Raw genomic sequence first — 20,314 nt, 5'->3', positions numbered from 1 at the left:
AAGCTAGTGGAGATGCTCCACATAAATTTATGTGAGTTTAGGGGAAAGCAGAATGTGGTTTGTTCTTGGCTGTTTGTCTTATACTTTTGCTTTGCTGAAATGAGAGTTGAACAAAGCATTTGAAACTGCTTTTAGCCTTACAGCAAGGACCTGATGCTTGTAGCACAAGCCCAGCTGAAAGTACTTCCCTTTTGGTAGCCAAGGCAGGAAATTGAGCGTCATGAATTATCCCTCATATTTTTAACACATGCTGAAATTTAACTTTTCACAGTCCAGTCATGAGCTACAGTTAATGACCTAGGAAAACACAACATTTATCTTTAGGGCCATGTTACCAGATCTTAAAGGGTTCACTCTGAAGTGAAACCATGCAAGCTGGCAGGATGGAGGGCAGCTGGCATGGGTACCACGCTATGAAATGATGGTCACAACCTGGCCCTGAATCTCTCAAGTTTAGCCCAGGTCTCTCTCAGCTTCTATTTTTTTTTGTTGAGGAAGGGCCATGTTTGCTCCTTTCCTGGCTCTGTTCCAAGGCGCATTTGGTAAATTTTGGGAGACAGAGAAAATTATACAGTTTTCCGTTTGGTCTCTCTCTTCTTTGGTCCTTTGTTTGGAGAGACTGCTAATGGTTCATGTTGCTTAAATATCCCTGCACTCCTGGCAGACAGATAACACTGGTGCTTGAGAGATTCTTGAGATAAATCTCTTATGGACACATGGTAGTTTCTACACCACATGTTTTCTCCTTCCTGCTTCTTTAGCATGCTTTTGGTGATTTGTTGGTTTGCATGAATTACTCTCAGCTTCAGAGCACATCCATATCTTTTATTTCTTATTCCCTTAATTGGGGATTTTTTTCCTGCTCCTGCTCTTTTTGGATTCATATTGCTTTATTAGCAACATTACAGTCTATTTTGGGTGATTTAGAACAGAACAGATAGAAATGCATAAATATTATTCCCTGGCAAACAAGCAAGCCTAGATATGCCTCAAACACATTTTAAAACATTTTAAACCCTTATTCACAAGCAATTGGTGTAGCTGACTACTGGGCAAATCCGTAAATCCTTCTTTTCCTTTATTTTGATCAGCATTGCTTTGTCTTTCTTCTGCTTTTCTTGTCAGCTTATTTCTAAGGGGTGGTAGGTGCCACCATGCTTTAAAAACCCTGTTATTTTGCTTGTCTAGACACCTGCATACCACAGCAAATTTTTGCCTCGGTTGCCACTTATTTTTTGACTGAAAACAGTCTTTAATTACGATCAAGACAGAAACCTTCTATGTGTGTCTGTCTTTAAAGGCACGATAGATGCCTTGGCTGGACGCTGCTGCCGCTGTGCTATCTTCTGTTTATTAGAGTCCAGCCCCTCACTAAGCTGTCAGCCAGGCAGAGGAGATGCAGAGTGACAGGCATTTCTGAGTACACTTCATGGATGTGCCAGAGCCCCAAAGTGAGTCATGAGGTGTGACGGGCATGCACAGTTTTTCACCTCTATGCGGAGCTTGAAAAGCTGCAAGATGATTTTCTTCGGGCAAAAGGGCTGCAATCCCCAGAGCCGTGGTCCAGGCGCTGTGGGTCCTGTCTCGTTGGTCCTGCAGGGAAGGAGATGCTGTTGTGCAGGCTGGAAATGGCACAGCCCAGTTGAGAGAGAGTTATGGGAAAATTTCCTTTGGCTTCTTGGTCTCTCGTGTGTAACTGTCATGGTCATTGTGATCCCTTGTGATGTGCAGTGAGCATTGCTGCATTTTGCTTGGGGAATGAGAAGGGATGTCCTTTTCCTGCTGTCTGGATTGGCAGTAAATGTGGTCTGAGGAAGTGTGGGGAAAGGGAAAAATACAGAGTCTGTGCAAATGTGAGTGGATTTATTTTTCTGTACTCCCTTCACATAGACTCCCTTGGGGAAAAGGGAGTCAATGAACTAGCACGTCTCCTGAGGGACTGCAGCCATATTTCCAGTCAAAAAATTTTGGTTTTCAATGAAATGCATGTCAGAAATATTTTACTTTCAGTGAAGTATGAGGCAAAAGTATATTTTTTAATTTTTATTTTTTTCCCTGTGAAAATACAGCAATTTTGTGGGGGAATAAGTAGGCTTAGCTCTATTAGTAATACTATTTTCTGTCAAGAAGCTAATTCATCTTAATGGAAAAATTATAATCAAGCGTGGGAAAAGAAGCACTTTTCTAGGCAGCGATCCTGTCACCTGTAGAGAAGAGATTTGGGATCTGGAGTGGTTTGCTTCTATTTTGAGCTTTAATGCTAATATTTTCAGGTTCCTCAAGTCAGCCTCATGCTGTGCGGGCATGCACAGCTGGAGCATTATGAAAAATAAATAAAAAGATATTTGTAATAGAATAGCCAGAGTTGGTAAAAGTGGCTTCACCTGCTCTGCTGAGAGGTTTGTGATGCGATGCTCCCCCGTGGCAGCAGGCCCGCACCCGTCCTCGCCATCATCTGTAGCACTTCGTGCATTTCCTTTGAAATGCAATTCCTTTGTGTCAGCTCTATCTTTATCAATCAGGGTGGCACGATAAAGTGGGAACACTGAGATAATAAAGGGAATTTAGATTGTGGCTGCCACTGATACCCGCTGGCTGATCCTGAACTGCTGTGTAGGAGCCTGTGGGAGGATGCAGGGAGGTGTCCCTGCAACAGCATAGATGGAGTATCAGATTGCACCAGGCGTGAGAATAACTGTATGTACAGAATGTATCCAACCCTCAGGCACATATCCATATGTTTGGATGCTGGTGGGTGTTTTTTAAAGTTACTCTTTCAAAGATATCCACACAGGTGGCTAGCAAGCATTTTTTAGATGGCACAGCATGAATGTTGAAGCAATCTGACTGCTCGTGGGTGAGGAATAAAAGGAGAAGCAGTGCTGGGTGTCCAGGATTTTCTGGATAATGGTTATTTGCCTTAAGAAAGAAAGGACTATTTTTTTCCATTTAGCTTTGGGAGAATGCAGAAGGCTGTGCGGAGGCTGAGAGCAGCCTCTTGTTTCAGAGAAAACAAAAACCCCATCAGGTAGAGGCACTTTAGAAAAACAAATCCTGTTTTGGTGACGTGATTTTTTAATGATATTTCATGCCTGTGTGCAAAGTAGGTTTCTTTTAGTCCTTCAAAGGAAATAATAAAATAAAGAATTCCAGGTGTGTGTGTGGGAAGGCAGTGTTTCAGTTTTGAGGTGGGTTAATTTTATTTTTTTTGATGATAGGAGGATATTCTGAGGCCAGAATGTGCCATTGTAGAACAACTCTGTGATGAGTCACAGGCTCACCAAAGGCACAGTCCTGCTCCACTTCCTGACAGGATGATGAGAGATTTCTCCTATGTCCAGCCAGCTTCTCTGGGTCCCTCCGTGTCACACTCATGGGAGCATCCTCTCCTGAAAGGCTGGCTTGTCGAAGGGGCAGTCACTTAGAGGACAGCAGCTGTTGCTGGGCATGTTCAAATGCAGCTGAAAGGACATTGAAGCCACTTTCAATCCACAGCTGTCTCTAGGCCTAAATTTACTCAATGCAGAGACAGCAGTAAACACCAAGTGAAGCTGGGTCAATAACTGTAAAAGAGGTTTCTCAGGAACATATTGTTTTGAGGAACCTTTTCTTCTAAAAGCAGCTACTGAACTGAAGGAAACACATCCTTTATTTCTGAACAGTTGCTGAGAATAAAAGGACTGTCAGGAAAAACCCAGCTAATAATTTTCCACCTCTAATCCAGAAGCTCCTGAAGCTATGTAGAAAACAGAATTTTTTCAGACCATCCCATGACTTCTCCAACATGTTTCCAGCATGTACGCTCTCATCACAACTTTTTATGGCATCTACAAGATTTGTGCCAGTGCTCACTGAGGAAAGCAATCCCAAAGTAGATTTGCTGGCTCATTAGCTGCGAGTCTGTAAGGACATGAGTGACGTATGAGAGAAGTTAATTAAAAGAGCTTTTGTTGTGAGGATGGAATGAATGCTGGTGGTCATACAGGGTGGGAGTAGGACTCAGGTAATATTCACATCGAGCTATAACAGGGATATATATCTGCCTGGGCCAAGTAGCAGCAGAACCACCATGGCTAGGAAATGAAGCTTCACCACAGGAAGCTGGGAAAACAGAACAGGATCCAGACTTTGACTCAAAATGCTGACATGGATCCCTCACCAAGCTGACCTGCACCAAGCACATCTGTGTGTTGTGAAGGGAGAGCTGTAGAATCCTGATATTTTAACCTGAAACTCTTTGTAAGTCAGTCTGATCAGCACTTGTCTGTAAAGACAGCAATTGTCTATCACAATTTGCTTCAAATAAAATTGAAACTCAAGAAAAATTAGAACAGCCACACTGATATCATCTGACTAAAAACCTGACTAACTGACTGCAAAAAAACAGCAAAAAACCCATCACAAACACCTGGTTTTCTGTTGAAAAGCTGTGGGCTCCATGGGAAATCTTGGAAATGACTGAAGGATGCTGCAGGTCCTTTGTCTGTCAACTCTTTATGGCTGCTGTCCGTGGTGGCCAAAGATGGTGGCCCTTGGAGCAACTCTATTTCCAAACTTACAACTTCAGGCTATTAAACTGTAGTGTGTGTGGGTGGTTTGTAAAAACCCTTACTGAACCCACACCTTATGCAAGCACACACACACATTCACCTCCGTGCCTCATGGACCGCGCGCTGTTTTTCCATCCTGTGTTTTTGGTCATTTTGGGAATACCTTCCCTGGTGGGCTCAGGCTCATTCTATTCTTTTGCCATCTCTGAGCGACATTTACACTGCATTATGCTGAGAAGCCCCTTAAATCTCTGCATGCCCCCTCGTGTGAGCATGCAGACAGTCCGGCATTATCCAGCTCCGTGGTGAGGATGTTCACATCTCTTTTCATTAGCGATGTGCAATGTAAAAGGCTTGCCTTGGGTTTCTTGAAGACGGCAGTAATGAAGCTCTGAAGAAATAGTCAGGGGAACGGAGCTAATTAAAATGCAGCAGGGTGTAGAAGTAAAGGTAGCAGCAGCTCACTATGCCATGTCTCTGGCAATCAGCAGTCCCTAGTTTACCCACACTAATTGACAGGAGACGCAGTGCTACTGAGTGTGCACACAGCCAGCGTTAATGGAGTCAGCACACGCTGCTCTTCCTGCCTGACTTGTCTCATTATCGACCTTGAACTGGCAAAGGTCAGTTGATGGTGCTGCTTTCATCAAGATGACAGGTGTCTGAAGATCTTCTCTTTGTAGTATAATAATTTGGCAGTTGTCTTATCCTGTACGTGAATTAGTGATCTGATCCCGAAGAGATGACGGATAAAAAAGACTGGCTTACAGTGGTGAGGAGCTGGGATGTTGTGTGTTTAAAAAAATAACAGGTACCAAAAGTCCTGGAGGAAGGAAACAAAAGTATATTGCATAATTCCCCCTGGAGAAGATAGTGCCTGAAGAAGCAAACAGGCAAATTTTCACAGGTGGAAATGCAGTCAGTCCACTGTTAAAAATCAGCAGCTTGTTTGAGCTGATGATGAGCACCAGGTGCACCGCTGGCACTCAGCAAATATCTAATAATAATAATAACAATAGCTGGGGCACCTGACACCTGCAGTAAGCCGTGAGTGACAGTGTTCTTGGGGAGATGTCTCATCTGAAGGCAATGCTGTCTCCAGGAGATGCATCATTATAACATGCTGCACTCGGGCTGTGTCTCATGTGCCCTCCTTTTCTTATTCTCTTACAGATAGTCTCAGCAAAGACACTGAAAATTAACAGAAATGTTTCTGCCATCTTCCCCCTCAAATCTACAAAACCAGCATTTCTGAGCATTTTTAATGAAAACCAATGCTTTGGTTTTCTGAGAGATGAACTGCAGTCTCTGATGTTCTGTAGCTTCTCTGGTTAATAGGTTGCTGAAGCCTGAGATTGCATCTCCTTTCCCTTCCTACAACCAGTTGTGCAAGGTGTGTGTAAAAGTGCTGTGTGTGCCATAGCATTTGGCCACTTGCTTTCGGGTACAAATGGGGTAAATCAGGGCCTAGACCTGGGAGGAGTCTATATTCCACAGTAGAGCAGCTCTCTAGTCCTGCTCTGCCCCACTAAGGACAGTGGGAGGTGCTGGCTGCCAACCTACTGTGCATTTCTTCAGGAAGATCCCAGAATCATAGAAAGGCCAGGAGCAGGTCCACCTTTCACTAGACCAAGTCACTCAAATCTCCATTCAGCCTGGCCTTAAATGTAGATGGGGCAGCCACAGCTTCCCTGGGATACCTGTGCCAGTGCCTCATAATTGTCACAGTAAAAAATTTCTTCCTGATATCTAATCTAAACCAGCTCTCAGTTTGAAGCCTTTTCCTGTCACTACCTACCCTTGTAAATAGACGTGCCTTGTTTCTTTCAGGCTCCCTTCAGGTACTGGAAGATCACAATTATTTCACCCTGAAGCCTTCTCTTTTCCAGGCTCAATAAACCCAATGCTCTGAGCATTTTCTCACTGGAAAGGTGTTCCATCCCTCTGATCATCTTGGTGACCTCCTCTGGACTTGCTCCAACAGCTCCACATCCTTCCTGCGCTGGAGGCCCCAGAGCTGGATGCAGCACTGCATGTGCTGCAGGAGCAGAGGAGCAGAATCTCATCCCTTGCCCTGATGGCCATGCTGCTTTGAATGCAGCCCAGGCTCTGACTGACCTGTGGGGTTATTGCAATCCTCACCAGAGCTGGGGAGAGGAGAACAAACCAAGCAGAGCTTTTTTTCCTTACCTGCAGTTTTCCAGAATATTTAAAGAATATCCTTCTCTGAAAGCAAAGGCTCTTTGCTGGTATAATTACCAGAATACTTCATTTATCTGTGATTATAGGAAACTGAAGTATTGTCTGGGGAACAAAATACTCTGTAACTTGAAAACAATTTATAGCAGCTCTCTTTAAAAAGATGTGTGAAAACAAAATGCTGGGCAATGTGAGTTCTCTGTGGCTGCAGTCCAGCTGTAAAGGTAAAAGACCAGGAGATTTTTACCAGGGCAAGCCCAAGGGCACCAATGAGATCATTCTTAAAATAGAAGAATATTTTTGTTATTGAGCCTTCCCAGCCTGGCAGGTTTTTTCAGCTGCCTCTGAGTGACTGTCAAGGGTATGGGATGCTGCTGATCTGTGTCTTCCCAGCACCTGGTGCTGCAGCAGCCCCCAATCCCCCCCTGTCTCACACACACACACACACACACACACACACACACACACACACACACACACATGCACACACACACACACACACATAGAGTCCCCTGGCATTCAGAGGGCCTGTTTGCACTGCCCTCCGCACTACATCCACTCTACCATGTCATATTGCACTCTCCTTTGGGGATGTGAGAGCAAATCTCCACCTTTGTGCCAGGTTGTGAAAGCAATTGTAAAATAAATGTTAAATGAAAAAAAAAATCCCCAAAAAACGTGTTGCCTAAGTGCATACTGAGATCAATAAAATATGCAAGAATGGACTCCTGCTGTTCAGGGCTGCAGCAGTCTCTAACCTGGAGCAGGAGTCCTGGAGGAGCACGTAGGGGCTGCTCTAAGTGACAGCTGATAGGAATCCTACATTAATGCAACAGGTAGGGCTCATATGTTTGTTTGCACCCAGAGGTCTCATGTTCAGGTGCCAGCTATGAGGGTACTCTCAGGAGGCCTCTGTCTGAAAAGGCAGTGATAAAGGAAAGAAACAGTGATAAAGAAAATTCTAGCAATTATGGTTTTATGCCTGGGTTAAGTCCTTTGAGCAATGGGTCATTTCTTGTTTTGCAGAAGAGGCTCTATTGCCTTTCTTCCCAAACAAGGAGATAATCAATTATAGACATGGTGAAAAATAAAGGCAGTGACCATTTTTCTTCTGTTAGGGAAAGAGAGATGCTCCCATCCAAACCAAAGACAAACGAGATGGATTCATGAATAGTTTCTTCTTATAACAAAAAGCTCAGCTTATACTGCTGAAACCAATAACCATATGGTGGGACAAGAATTCCTGTCTTCTACCAATGGAAAGGGAGCACTAATATGCATATGGGAAATATAACATGAGAACTATGACAAATATATTGTGTTTGCCGGATAGACCAACCTTGGTTCCTGCAACTTCCCAGGCTCTCTCTTTACAGAAAATGAAAAAGAAAAATAATAATTAAAAAGAAAAAAAGTTCAAGAAAAAGCACCACACAACTATTATAGCTGCTTCCTTGTCATCTCTGTTGGGAAGGATCGCCTAGGTCCCAAACCTTGGTACTCTGTGAATGGCAGTTTGTATGTTCCAGAATTAGGGCACCACTAGAAATTTCTAAGGATGAAAGTATTTGATTTAAAGCAAAGGAATCTGGGAATATTTGTGGCTCACAGGAGTCTTTGTGTTAAGAACATTTGTGTCAGTGATTTGAAAGCTGAAGTGTTTTGTCCCTTCCTTCCTCTGTGTGTGTATATGTGCTGGAAGTCAGGACTGAAAAGCAAAGTGACCTCTGATATGACAGCTTTCCTACAGGGTGTCAGGAGAGGTGTTCTGAGAGATCTGGTGCCAATTTGTCTTGTTTGAGGAGGTAGGAACAGGACCCATGAACACTAAAGCAATTTGTGCAAAAGGAACCAGAGGTTTTGGGAGACAAAAATGCAGCAGCTCTCCCACCGAGGTCAGATATTTTGGGGATGCAGTTTGGATGGTGCTCCCACTTTCATCAGCAGTTAAGGCTTTTTGTTTTACAGCCATCTTTTAGCACCAGCTTACACCACATCAATGAAGTGTTTTACTCTGAAAGCCTGTCACTTCCATCTCCCAGCTACTGTGGTGTGGTCAGGTGTGATCTGTCACTACCATGCTATTAATGGCATTATTAACTCTTAACATGCAGAAGATTATGTCTGTCCTGGTGTATTGCCTTGGGAAGTGAATCAATCTCTGTCTTTAGACCCTTTCAGAAAGCCAGTTATCCCCGCTGCAGAAGTATGATTCTTTTTTCAGCTCTTTCCGATGCTCTTCCCAAGAAGATCTGGAGTGCCTACTTTATTTTGCACTCATTTGGAGCAGCATGGAAGCCTGTCTGAATTTTCACACTGTCCTTCAAAGGAAGCGGCTGTGTCTTCACACTCTCCTGGTAGGAAAAAAAAAATTCTCTTGCCTTTAAGTCACAGCTTGAAAATTCCTGTATGTTCAGAGATATCATCAATATTTCTCAATAATTTGATTAATATAATTTTTGATTCCACAACTGGAAATACCTAAGTCCCGAAAAACAATTCTTTTTCTAATCAGTAAAGATCTTAGAAGAAAATATGCTGAGAGAAAGACAATGAGTACCATTCTTTTATCTTGTTTGCTTTCTGTCAAGTCCTCTATTAATCATCATCAATACAGCATAGCAGAAATGTTTACTACAGCAGAAGACTATGAATTTAGTGGAAAATGCCTTTCTAAAATTTTATGCCTCACTTTACTCTGCAATTTTTGTCTGATATGCACATTCTCAATCACATTGCTGTGTCATAGGAAGCAATGTGAACGGAAAATAAAAATAAATAAAAGGATACAGATGAAGCAACCTGCAATGCTCTTCAGTGGTGCTTGTGCTGTTTGGATCTGTGCATAGATCCAGGAGCATCATCGCTGGTGGCCTGGGGAGTGAGGGCTCAGCAATTACAGGGGGAATTTACAGCAGAGCTGTGATGAAAACCAGGCTGCAGAAGGGGACTTGGTGAGGAAACACCACTGATGTTTTCCCTAAGTGGGTTGTTTTTTGGTCATCCCTTACAGTTCATGGGAGAGAGGGGAAATGTTGATCTTAGAAGAGAATGGATTTGCCTGACTCAGTGCAAACCTGAATTCACAAGATGCCAGCATAGCTTTGCAAATCCAAATACTTCAGGCATTCTCATCTTCAGATAAGAGTTAGAAGGATGCTTTCTTTTTTTTCTATTTGTCCACTGCTGCCTAAAAGCTAATACCAAGAAAGTAGTTTTAGCAATTGATTTTTTTATCATTTCTGCACAAATGCTTTTTTGTGGTCTGGATTTTCTTCTGCATTTCCCATTTCCATGGGTTTTGGTCTGTTATATAATGGCAAAATCAAGCTAAGGAAAAAGGCAATATTTCTTTTCTGTGTGCTGCATTTGAACAAAATTAAGGTCATGGCAGAAAAGCAGATGAGACCAAGGGAACACATAGATCATCGGAAAATCTTGAGAGAAGCCATCACTGCAAGTATTTGCAGCATGAAAAGTCATAGAATATTTTTACATGGGTAGCTTATTTATCTTCTAGATTCCAAAATTCTGGTTCTTGTGTCTAGCCTTTTTGCTACTGTTAAAATCTTCTTTGCTTTGGATATGTATAGTGATCCATTTGGCAGATCCAAAGCCAAATGAAGTCAACACGACTATGTATTTCCATTAATTTTAGTCTGTGAAAGTCTATATTTATATCATATTCAGCAGTTTGGAATCTGATCTTCTGTATTAGCAATGCAAAAAAAATATATATATGTGCCTATATCCCACTTATTCTTCAAGAAACTCTTTTAGTTGTGTTAGTATTTGGGAAAAAAAGGAGCTATTTGCATTTTGGTGTTAAATATTTTTTATGAGAAGATCACTGCTACTCCTGGGTGTCAGGAAATCTACAGGCATCTTTTCTGTGATAGATACTTTAAGAAATAGAAATAAACATTAAAAAAGAGCTGACTGGACTAGTTAATTACAAGGAATGTCACTAATTTTCTCCAGCATACAGCTTGACCCAATCTTTCAGATCCAAAGGGGATCAATGAGTTTCCAAATAAGACAGTTTTTGGGTTTGCCCCATTCTCCCCATGCTTGCTGCTGGAACTAAATGCAGAAGGATAGAAAGAGTGGGAGGGGAAAAGGCACCTCTGGGAAGCACTATTTGGCAAAGTATGAAGTGCCAGGAAAATCTACTTGTAAGATTAAATCCTGGGGGATTTGCACCCCTAATCTATCTAAATTACTGAGGAATGCTCAGATTGTAAGGGAGCTCATTGTGTCTCAGCCTATGAATTTCTCATGTTCCCACTGCTACCAGTAATCACATATGCAGACAGTAGTTGTATTATGACTACACTCTGATCCTCTGTTCATATCTGGGCTTCGTTGTTCATTTGCAAAATAGCAGCCTGAGGCATCCTCCATGCTTTCCTGTAAGATGCTTGAAATGAGTCCCCTTTTTTCCATTCAAGAAGGAAAAGAGGCAAAGAGGACGAGAAGAAATGGAATGAGATGTTCAGGTTCGCTCCATTACCAGGTGGGAAACATTTGTAGTTAGAAGTTTGGCTCTTCCCCTATTTATCAGGAGAGCTACCAGGAGGGAAAGAAGAGATACCTGTTCAGTCTGGTCTGTGTCCTACAAAAATGTGTGACTGGATTAACTCTTCCTGATTCTAGTCAATGCAGAAATACAGGTGCTTTCCTTTCTTACCAGTCAGACTGGCCGCAGTTTCTAAAGAAATACATCTTCTGCCTTGTCATAGTCACAAAACTCTGTAAAAATATTACAAAGAGAGATTAAAAATCCCTTATTAAAAAGGCTACCTATTCCAAAAAGGCAATTTCTTTGTCATTGTGACAGACGCCACATGGCTGCTTCCTCTAGCAAAACCAAAACCATGGCTTGCCCTTTTGGACCATGTTAGCCTAGCAAAGCTGGGTGCACCCTTGCTAGCTATGGTGTGACTTCACCTCTGTGGGTTTTAGCATGTACTTGCTTAGACTTTCATTTCTTTGTGTCCATCAGGGGTTCTTTTGCAGCAACCCAGTGGAAAACCAGTCATGTCACAAGAGTTTATTTCCTGAAGCTCTTTGTGAAATCAGAGAGAACTGAAGGTAGATTTGTGCCTTCAATATCCAGCCATAAAGAAGCTGCTATTTAGCACCCAGTTCTGCCATCCTGATCTCTATGTTATCTTCCTTTGCTAAGCCTTCTCATTAATTCCTGAGAGCCTAGTCTAATATGCACTCAGTGCAAGTAATGATGGCAGGGCTAACTTTAGACAGAAGAGGATTGCAAATGAAGGAGTAAGAGAGACTGGGATAGAAAAATGGAGAAGAAATTCACTTTTGCTGTGGGCATTGGTGCAGTATCTGTATTGCAGTAAAGAAAACCCCAGTCTCACCCCTAGCAAGACCCCAGAGATGAGCAGTAACTCCTTAGTGGGGGTGGCTGTGAGCAGAACAACCCTTCCCATTTAATCTTTATTGTCTGTATGGGATGTTTCAGGCAGGGAAGCCAAAGAGAACAGGTTTTGCTGGTGTTGCTCCAGTGCCCAGGTGAAGGTAACCCAGATATTCCAGGCAGATTAGATGTGTGTGGGGCTGAACTTGGAGCTCTGTCTCCTGCTTGCCTGACCTCCCTGAGCTGCTGAAGGCTTATTGTCTCTGATCTGTCAGGATCCATGCTGAAAGCTGTTTCTCCTTCTGCTGCTGAAGCAACACCACACAGAGGGATCATCAAGACATGTCCTGAGGTGAGAGAGATATATTGCTGGGGAAGGCCTTGGATTTCAACCTCAGCCTTGTGTTATGAATGCAACTTATTTTCTGCAGAAGATTTTGAAAAGTAGATCAGGCTGTTCTTTAAAAAGAGCTATTACAAGGCTAAAATAATTCCAGCAAAGAAGATTGTAACATCACTCAGTGAAAAGGGATCCTTACCAGACTCTCAATTACAACCTGCAGCTTCACTAAAAGCAATGGAGCAGTGTAGGCATAAGAAATGAACAGTGCTGTCCATTTAACTTCTGAGGCTGGCAGGAGCTGAGGCAAAGATTTACAGTTGTTGATTTAAAGTGCCGAGGATTTGGATTAGGCCCCTCACTTTTATTTTTCAATTGTGATGCTCAGGAAGCTGGTCATGACTTTCCTATGCTCGGTGATATTTTACCTAAAAAAAGACCAAAGATCCAGCCAATGTCGGAGCAGCTGTGAGCTGCATGGAGCCAGGCAGAAATTCTGCCCCTTTATCTTAACCTTTAGCCATTTGGGGACTTTCCTCTTTGAAGAGGAATATCTTGCTATTCCACTTGCTATATGCTGATAAAGCTATGAATTGACTCATTTGCTCTGAATTTTCAGCAGTTCTGTTCTTTGAAAGATCATCTTTCTTCTTTCCCTTCTGCTCCCGCTTCCCCCAAAGTCCCCTGGCCATGATGAAATGGCATTGGGCATGACCCAGGGAGAAAGGAGCTGTGTTGAAGTGTGTGTGCTTTGTGGCTTTCCTGTTCTTTCATTTGGCATTGAACTATCCATGCAAGAAGGGAATCAAATTTATGTGAACATTTTTTTTTCCCCTCAAAGTTTCCCTTCCTGAACTCCACATAACAACTTTAGGTTTTTGGTCAAATAGTCTCCCCCAGGACAAAGCTTATGGGCCGTGTAAGACTGAGCGTTGCAGAACTGCAGCATGCGTTGAAAATCATCCTAGCACACACTTGGGGGCAGTTGTGTTTTTCTGTGATTCAGTCAAGCAGCTCTCTAAACTACAAATCCTTATCTTTGATTCTAGTGGCTAGCAGGATGGCTAACGTGACAATTTGGGTGAGAGTTACCTGTTGTGCCCCAGTGGAAGCTGAGTAGCTACCATCCCTCAGTACCTGCAAGAGCCATCACCTGTGCTTTTTTCACTGTGATGTTCATGAACTGCTATCAGATGCAGGGAAACAAGTTCATTGTAAAAAATGTGCAAACAGTTTGAGTGTGGTGAAAGTGCTTATGACTTTGTTCTAGCTGAAAACAGTATCAGCCCATGACTTAGAAAGAATTCTAATACAAAGCATGTTTGCTAATAGCATAAACTGAAAGCCATCAAAGAGAAAAAATAAACAAAGGACAAAAAGAAACTCAGAAGAGGCAAAGAGAGCAAAACTTGGCTAATTGTACTCCACAAGCCCCACTCTTAGTGCCAATAACCTTGCTGCCTTGGCAGGGCAATGCTGGGGGCTGCTGTCTGACAGGGTACCCCTGCCTGTCCCCCTCTTCCTGGGCATGGTGGCAACCTGCTGGGTGCTGTGTTCTGCCCTCCTCCGTGGTGGCAATGGAGGGAAACGTTACAGAGAGAGGCTGGCTTCAGGCAAGAGCTGATCCAGGCTGCCTGCTTGCCTGCCACCACCATCAGCTGGTGCTTTGTGTGGAGAAGAGCTACCCCGGGTGTGGTAGGAAATATCCTGCAGGCTGTTTCTATGTTAAATCACACCTCCTCCTACTTTTTTGAATCCAGCAGAGGGGCAGGGTTATAAACTAGCAAAAAGCATTGGCCCCTTGTGTCTGTGCCTAGTCTGCTCAAGTTAATTCGTTTTTTGGCTCATTACATTTTCTGCCCCATTGCTAATTGCCTCTTGGGCTCTACTCATTGCCAGGGTTTTCTGACCATCAAAACATTACTAAACAAATGAACTAAATAAAATAAGCCTTCTTTAAGAGCCTTCCCCCAGCCCTCCCCTTGTGTTAATATTCCAACGGCGCCCAACAGGTAGGCGTCTGCACTCATGTTATCTGTATTAATTAGACTGTAATACCCTTGGCACAAGACAAGGACAGGGAGGCAAGAGAGTCTCTCCTGCAGCTCTCTGATAATTTATACCAACCGAAAGCCTGCTGCAATGTCTTTCTCTAGTGCCACATGTACCAATAGTGATGCATAAATAAGATTAATTTCTATTAGATGTTTTCCCTTCCTTCCAACTAATTAGCCCCTTCTCCATAATATCTGAGCCCTTCACAATATTTAATGAGCATTTTGTAGCAAATTCCTGAGGCAGAAGTACTTTTATCCCCAGACAGATCATCTGGGTTACCCATGTCCATAGAAGTTTCTGATTGAGTGAAACATGAACTTCAACTTTCCCAAGGTCTAGATTAGTACTCAAACCATTGAACTCTTCTGCCTAGCAACAATGTCTAGTAGTTGTTTACTGCTAAGTGACTTTTCAGCTGTCAGGTTTTATACCTGAAGGATTTGGGCATGTTCAGCATAAGATACAAGCGTGCAATCTGTCCTTTGAGTTGAGTTTCCCATCTTTGCCGCATCAGCATTTCTTAAAATCAGAGGGAACAGGAGGGTAAACACGGCTGACTCGAGGGATAAGCTTGCCATGTTTTTCATTATGGCTGATTATTAATATAATCAGTTTGGTAGCAAAAGTACTACAGCGAATTACTTAACCTTGGGCCTTGCTTGACCAGGCTCTGAAGGATTTTCATTCTGTGTTCAAGTTGCTGTAACAGTGGGGCAGGTTTCATTATGCAGCCACTAATACTGTGGCAATAAGAGAAGCACCAAAAGTGGGTTTGTTCAATAGTGCCTGAATCCATGTTGTCTGCCGAGGGCTGCATCCTACACTGATAAGCATCTTGTCTTTGCAAGATAGCTTAGCAACAGGGGTTGTCCCTGCTGCTCACCTCACTCCCCTCCTCACAGTCACCCTGGTGGCCTGTCTCCTGCAGCCCCTGCAGAGCTATATCCCTCTTCCTCAGCAGCAGGAGCAGCTGGTAGCTTCAGGCACCCCTTTGGCAACACCCATCTTAAGCCTCTTGAGGTGCAAGGGAGAAGGTGGCACCTACATCCTGCATCACACTTTTTTTGAAGCACCTGCTGCTGCACATCCAGAGTGGGAGTGAGGGATGGTGCTGGGGCCCTGCTGTCCCAGGAGCTGTGGATGGGTGGGCAGTCTTCAGCAGGAGGGCAGCTCACCAGAGCCAAGGTGCACCCTGAGGCTCCGCACGGGAGGCCCAAGGTTAAGCCTTCGATGTTGGTTTCTTCAGAGCAGGGCTTTGTGTCCCCGCTGTACTGTTAACATTGTGTTTTGAGCCACTTCAGGAACTCGCACAGTTGCCAAGGTCTTTGCTTTACCACATTCTTTTGGTTAATAGAAATATTTAGCTGAAGCATGAAGGCATTGTATTTCCAAAAGGAAAACACACAGAAAAAGGTCCGATCTTTTTTTTTTCTTTGGGCCTGATTGTCTCTGCTTGTTTATGGCTGCCACTAATTTGCTCGTTTGCTTGCTGGAAAATAGCTAATTAAAACCCACTTCAGCTAACAAGCTGACTGGGACCATGCAAATGTCACTCTCTGCTGTCTGCTATTTTCGTTTATACTTTACATTATTAGTGTTGTTTTTCCTCCCTCCATAGTAATAAACGCGAGGATAGATTTAGTACCCTCTTCACAGGTGTGTGCTTGTACATCAGCACATCATCCCGAGAAAAGTGCTGCTGTTTTACTGCACTTCAGTACTTTGAGTGTTATTACCCCTGACAGTTAATGGTTTCAGACTACACTGCTTGTTAGCACTAGATTCTGAACAGCTTCATCTATCTTTTTGTTTTTACACTGACTGGTCACATTAAGTATATGTGTCTGAGCTATTAGTCCCGTCTGTTCATTGCATGCATTTCATTTGCTGCGTTTTTTCGCTAAAATTAGTATGTATTGTCATCCATATACTTCAACACATCGACTTTTGTTATAATTATGCTGTCATCATTTTGCTTCCACACACTTGCTAATTTATTGTAGCTAAATTAGACCTAATATTAGCAATTTTGCAGCTGTTCCCATAGACCACGCTCAGCCATATATTTGTACATTGTTTGGTAATTGGATTTGAGGGCTCAGGAACGGACGATGGCACTCTTTAGAAACAAGGGAAAGATTTGAGGAAATGGGAGAAAAATAAAAACCCCAAGCCCCAGAAGAGGCTTCAGGGGTAAATTTCCAGAGCCTAGCTTGAAAGGTTTTCACAAGGCCAAACAAATCAGAGAGTTAGTGTACCAGATCACAAAGAGTCCAAATGGCATGTCGCATTCAGGCAGGGGATTAGTCATTCCCCCCAAACATGCTTTCTATTTTAACGAAGACTGGACCAGGAAAAATCCCTGGGGACTTGTGGAGGGTCTTGGGAAAAAATGGTTTTTACTGTAGCACATTAGAAATCTCTAGGGAAGGTTCTCTGCATCAAGGAAGGCTGCTCTCAGATGATTTCTTTGGATTGAACTATGGGCAAAGAAGGAGAAAGAAAAATGGTTTTGTTTTGGAATGTCAGCTCTCCATCCCTGAGTTTTGATGCCCGCCTCTTGTTGGTCATCCAGGCCCATTTCAGATATCAATAAAAGCAGAGGATATAAGGGAAAATTGATAAAAAACCCAACAACAACGAAAAAGAGTGCAAATGAGGAAAGCAAACCAGAGCTGTAAGAACAGCTCTTAGTTATCCTTTCTGAGCATGAGCTATTTCATTGTCAGGGGGATACAACTCTGGCAAAAGAAGTTATGAGTGCCCAGCATTGAATCTTACATGGTCTTTTTGTAAATAAGTTTCTAACATGATAGAGAATAAAACTGTGAGGGAGACTTCACACTGACACTGTAGAATCAGTTAAATTCTCAATCCAGCAGAAGATGTAGATGAAAGTTAATCACTGAAGAGCATACCCTTAACCAAAATGGAACTAAATCCTGTCTGCTCATGATTCATCCACCTGCTTAATAAGAATATTATAACAAGATGCAGTGCTGCTGGCAGATGCACATGCAAGTTTAAAAATAAGACAGTGAAATTAACAACAAAAAAGAGAAGGGTATTTGATCAGCTTTCATCTATAACACAGAGTTCTTTCCAACTCACTACAAGCTGTTGTAGCAGGCTGCATTCTGCTCTGCTTCTCCCTTGGCCAGAGCTTAGTTTCTGTTTGGAGAAGAATAGAGCAAAGTGACCTGCCAAAAAGTGAGACAGAATAGGCCAAGTCATGTAAGAATCCAGGCCCTACAAATGTCTTGTGCAGGAAAGGAAAGTGAAGGCAAAAATCCAGGCCATTTAACAAATTTTTAAATGATTTAAAATCATACAAAATATTTAAAATAACCAACCCAATTTAAAACAACTCACTGCCTCCAAAAGCCCAATCATTAATAATCAAATGATTGCCAGATTTTGTTCTCTTGTACTGACAAAGCCTTCATTATGCTTGCTTTCTTCCCAAATGCCAGGAAAATACAAAGATAGGTCTTGCAGAAGCCTGCACAGTTACTGGAGGCAGTGATGGAGAAGTTGGTCTCTCGTCAGTTGTTTCCAGTAGATGCTGCAACCATGATCAGCATACCCTGTGGGGAACAGGGAAGTATCTGCTTTGCTCATTTGCTCTGCTTTGGGTTTTCATGGGGTTCTTTTTTTTTTTTTTTTCATTTCATGGCAAACTTTCCTCTAGCCAGTCGCTTCTTAGGTTCCTTGTCATAGACACCCATCTTGGTCAACCTGTTTGTGTCTGTTGTCAGCACATGTTGCAGGTCTCTGGTTTTGGTGTTGTTTCTCACTGTCTTTAATTTCCACTCTGTGTGAGATTGTCTCTCAAGTGGAGGTAGGCAATTGCAGTGATTCTCAGTTATGATGAATATTGCTGAGCAAAGTAGAAATATGCATGCAGAAAGCACTTGCAGCAGCAAATGAATATAATATATTGTATCATATACATTTCAAGGTGAGCATAAAAAGAGGGGGTTTGCACATGCTCTTTTTCTTTTTACTACTTTACTGTACCATGTATTCTCTCAAGCTGCTAAAGACCTACTAAAAGGGTACAAAATGAAGCCATTAGCAGAAACTTGTTTAAGAGCTCCGCACACATATGTGCTCTTCAGGTAGCTGGCTGGGCAGTGCTGTGAGGCTCTTACTTGGAGGCTGGAGCAATAAATGTCATGTCAGGGGCCAACTGTCTGTAATCACAGTTAGCAGGTTGAACAGACTTGTGAAAATATTTTCTTTATGTGAAGGGAGACGCTGCACACTTTGCCACAGCAGAAGTTGCTAAACCTAATGTAATATGACAAGTCCTTTGGCAGCAAAAGCCACATTTAAATAGACATGCTGCCTGTGAAATGGGAAAGAAACAAAAGCAGTTTTTGTGCAGAAATGTCACCTCCTCTATTTTGCAGTATGTCTCACCTTGTCCTGCTACCACTCCCTTTTTATTTCTGGCTGACATTGGCCATGCATCATGGTCTCCTTCCACATCACCCCAGCCATCTCCTCCTCCAGGTGCCCCAGGGCCTGGCCTGTCCCATCCACAGCCCAGCTAGCAATGCCACCCTGTGTTTAGAAATCCAGCTCATGAGGGCTGTCCTGCTCTGCTGGGAGGAACCCTGGCCATGGAGGGAGGTCTGGCACATCCCAGCATCTCCTCAGGGCTGCAGCAGAAAGGAACCCCTGTCACCCCACAAAGCACAATCAGCAGGGAGCATGTCCCACACGCCACTGTCGGTGACAGACTCACATGGCAAAGGGTCTGCAGCACCTTGTGCAGCTGGTGGTGAGGTTCAAGAAGCTTTAGGGCACTGCTGTGAGGCAGTCAGGAGTCTGTCTGTCTGTCCTCTTGCTTGGCCAGTGGCATCAAGCTAAAGGTGAAGCGATGCTGCTTGTCTTGTGCAAACAAGAGTGGTGTGCATATGCACCCTCTGATGCTTTCCAGACTCAGCCTCCATTGTCCTGTCTGCTGGAATGCCTCTGGAGTTGGATCTCTCTGTGTGCAGATGTGTGAGAGTATTTTGCACTCACTTTGCACTGATGTCAATGATTACATGAGGTGTGAGGCAGGGGAGAATCAGGCTCCCGAGGGCTTCTAACAAGATGGCAAATAATTAATGATAGTGTGCAATACAAATGCAATAGCAGGAGCAGTGAAATCAAGGCTTTTTCTTGCCAGGCATTTGTCTGTCACTTGAGTTACAAACTGCCAGCATAAAAAGGATATTCCCATGCAAAAGCTTCCAGCATCACCCAGGGTAATTTTGCATTGGCTTGCCACAGAATCCAAAGTCAATCTTTTCAGGCAGCACAACTTCAGAACTGAGACATGTTGAAGGAAAGGATAAAAGGAGCCAATCAGGAAATAGGGTTCTGAGATTTCCCCTTCTTAAGAATTATTGGCAGGCTTCATGACAACTGGCAGCAATGTTTGAGGGCCTAAGGGGAAGTACAGAGCTAGTCCACTTGCCATCCACTTTGGTTTTTTATCTCTGCAGGACTTCTCTTCCCCTGACCAAGATGCTTTTTCAGCTCAAAGCAGGCAGATACAGGCACTCACAGCAATTTTCTGTGTTTTTTATATTGAATGACCAAAGTTGAGACCTTAAAAACAACAAAAAATCCATGAATAAGTGAAACATTTTAAAGTTACTGCTCCCTTTCACAGTATTTTTCACCACTTAGGCTTCTTAGTAAGATGATGTCATGAGGAGAACACAAACAAAGCATGCGTGACGGCCTATAAAGGGAGGAAAGTCAAGAAATACCCTGCAGCAGGAT

The 20,314-nt window shown here is 43.1% G+C and overlaps 1 long non-coding RNA gene across 1 annotated transcript in view; it reads left to right on the top strand.

Moving 5' to 3' along the window:
- The window catches only part of LOC134420129 (uncharacterized), a 95,117-nt gene extending 75,696 nt beyond the window's left edge, over positions 1-19,421 (top strand). Inside the window, exon 3 of the long non-coding RNA XR_010028255.1 lies at positions 18,004-19,421. This is a non-coding gene — a long non-coding RNA (uncharacterized LOC134420129). The remainder of the gene's footprint in view (positions 1-18,003) is intronic.
- The last annotated feature ends 893 nt before the right edge of the window (positions 19,422-20,314 follow it).

Source organism: Melospiza melodia, chromosome 1, assembly GCF_035770615.1.
Source record: "Melospiza melodia melodia isolate bMelMel2 chromosome 1, bMelMel2.pri, whole genome shotgun sequence".
NCBI classification, from domain to species: domain Eukaryota; kingdom Metazoa; phylum Chordata; class Aves; order Passeriformes; family Passerellidae; genus Melospiza; species Melospiza melodia.
This window is presented reverse-complemented; position numbering and strand designations above follow the sequence as displayed.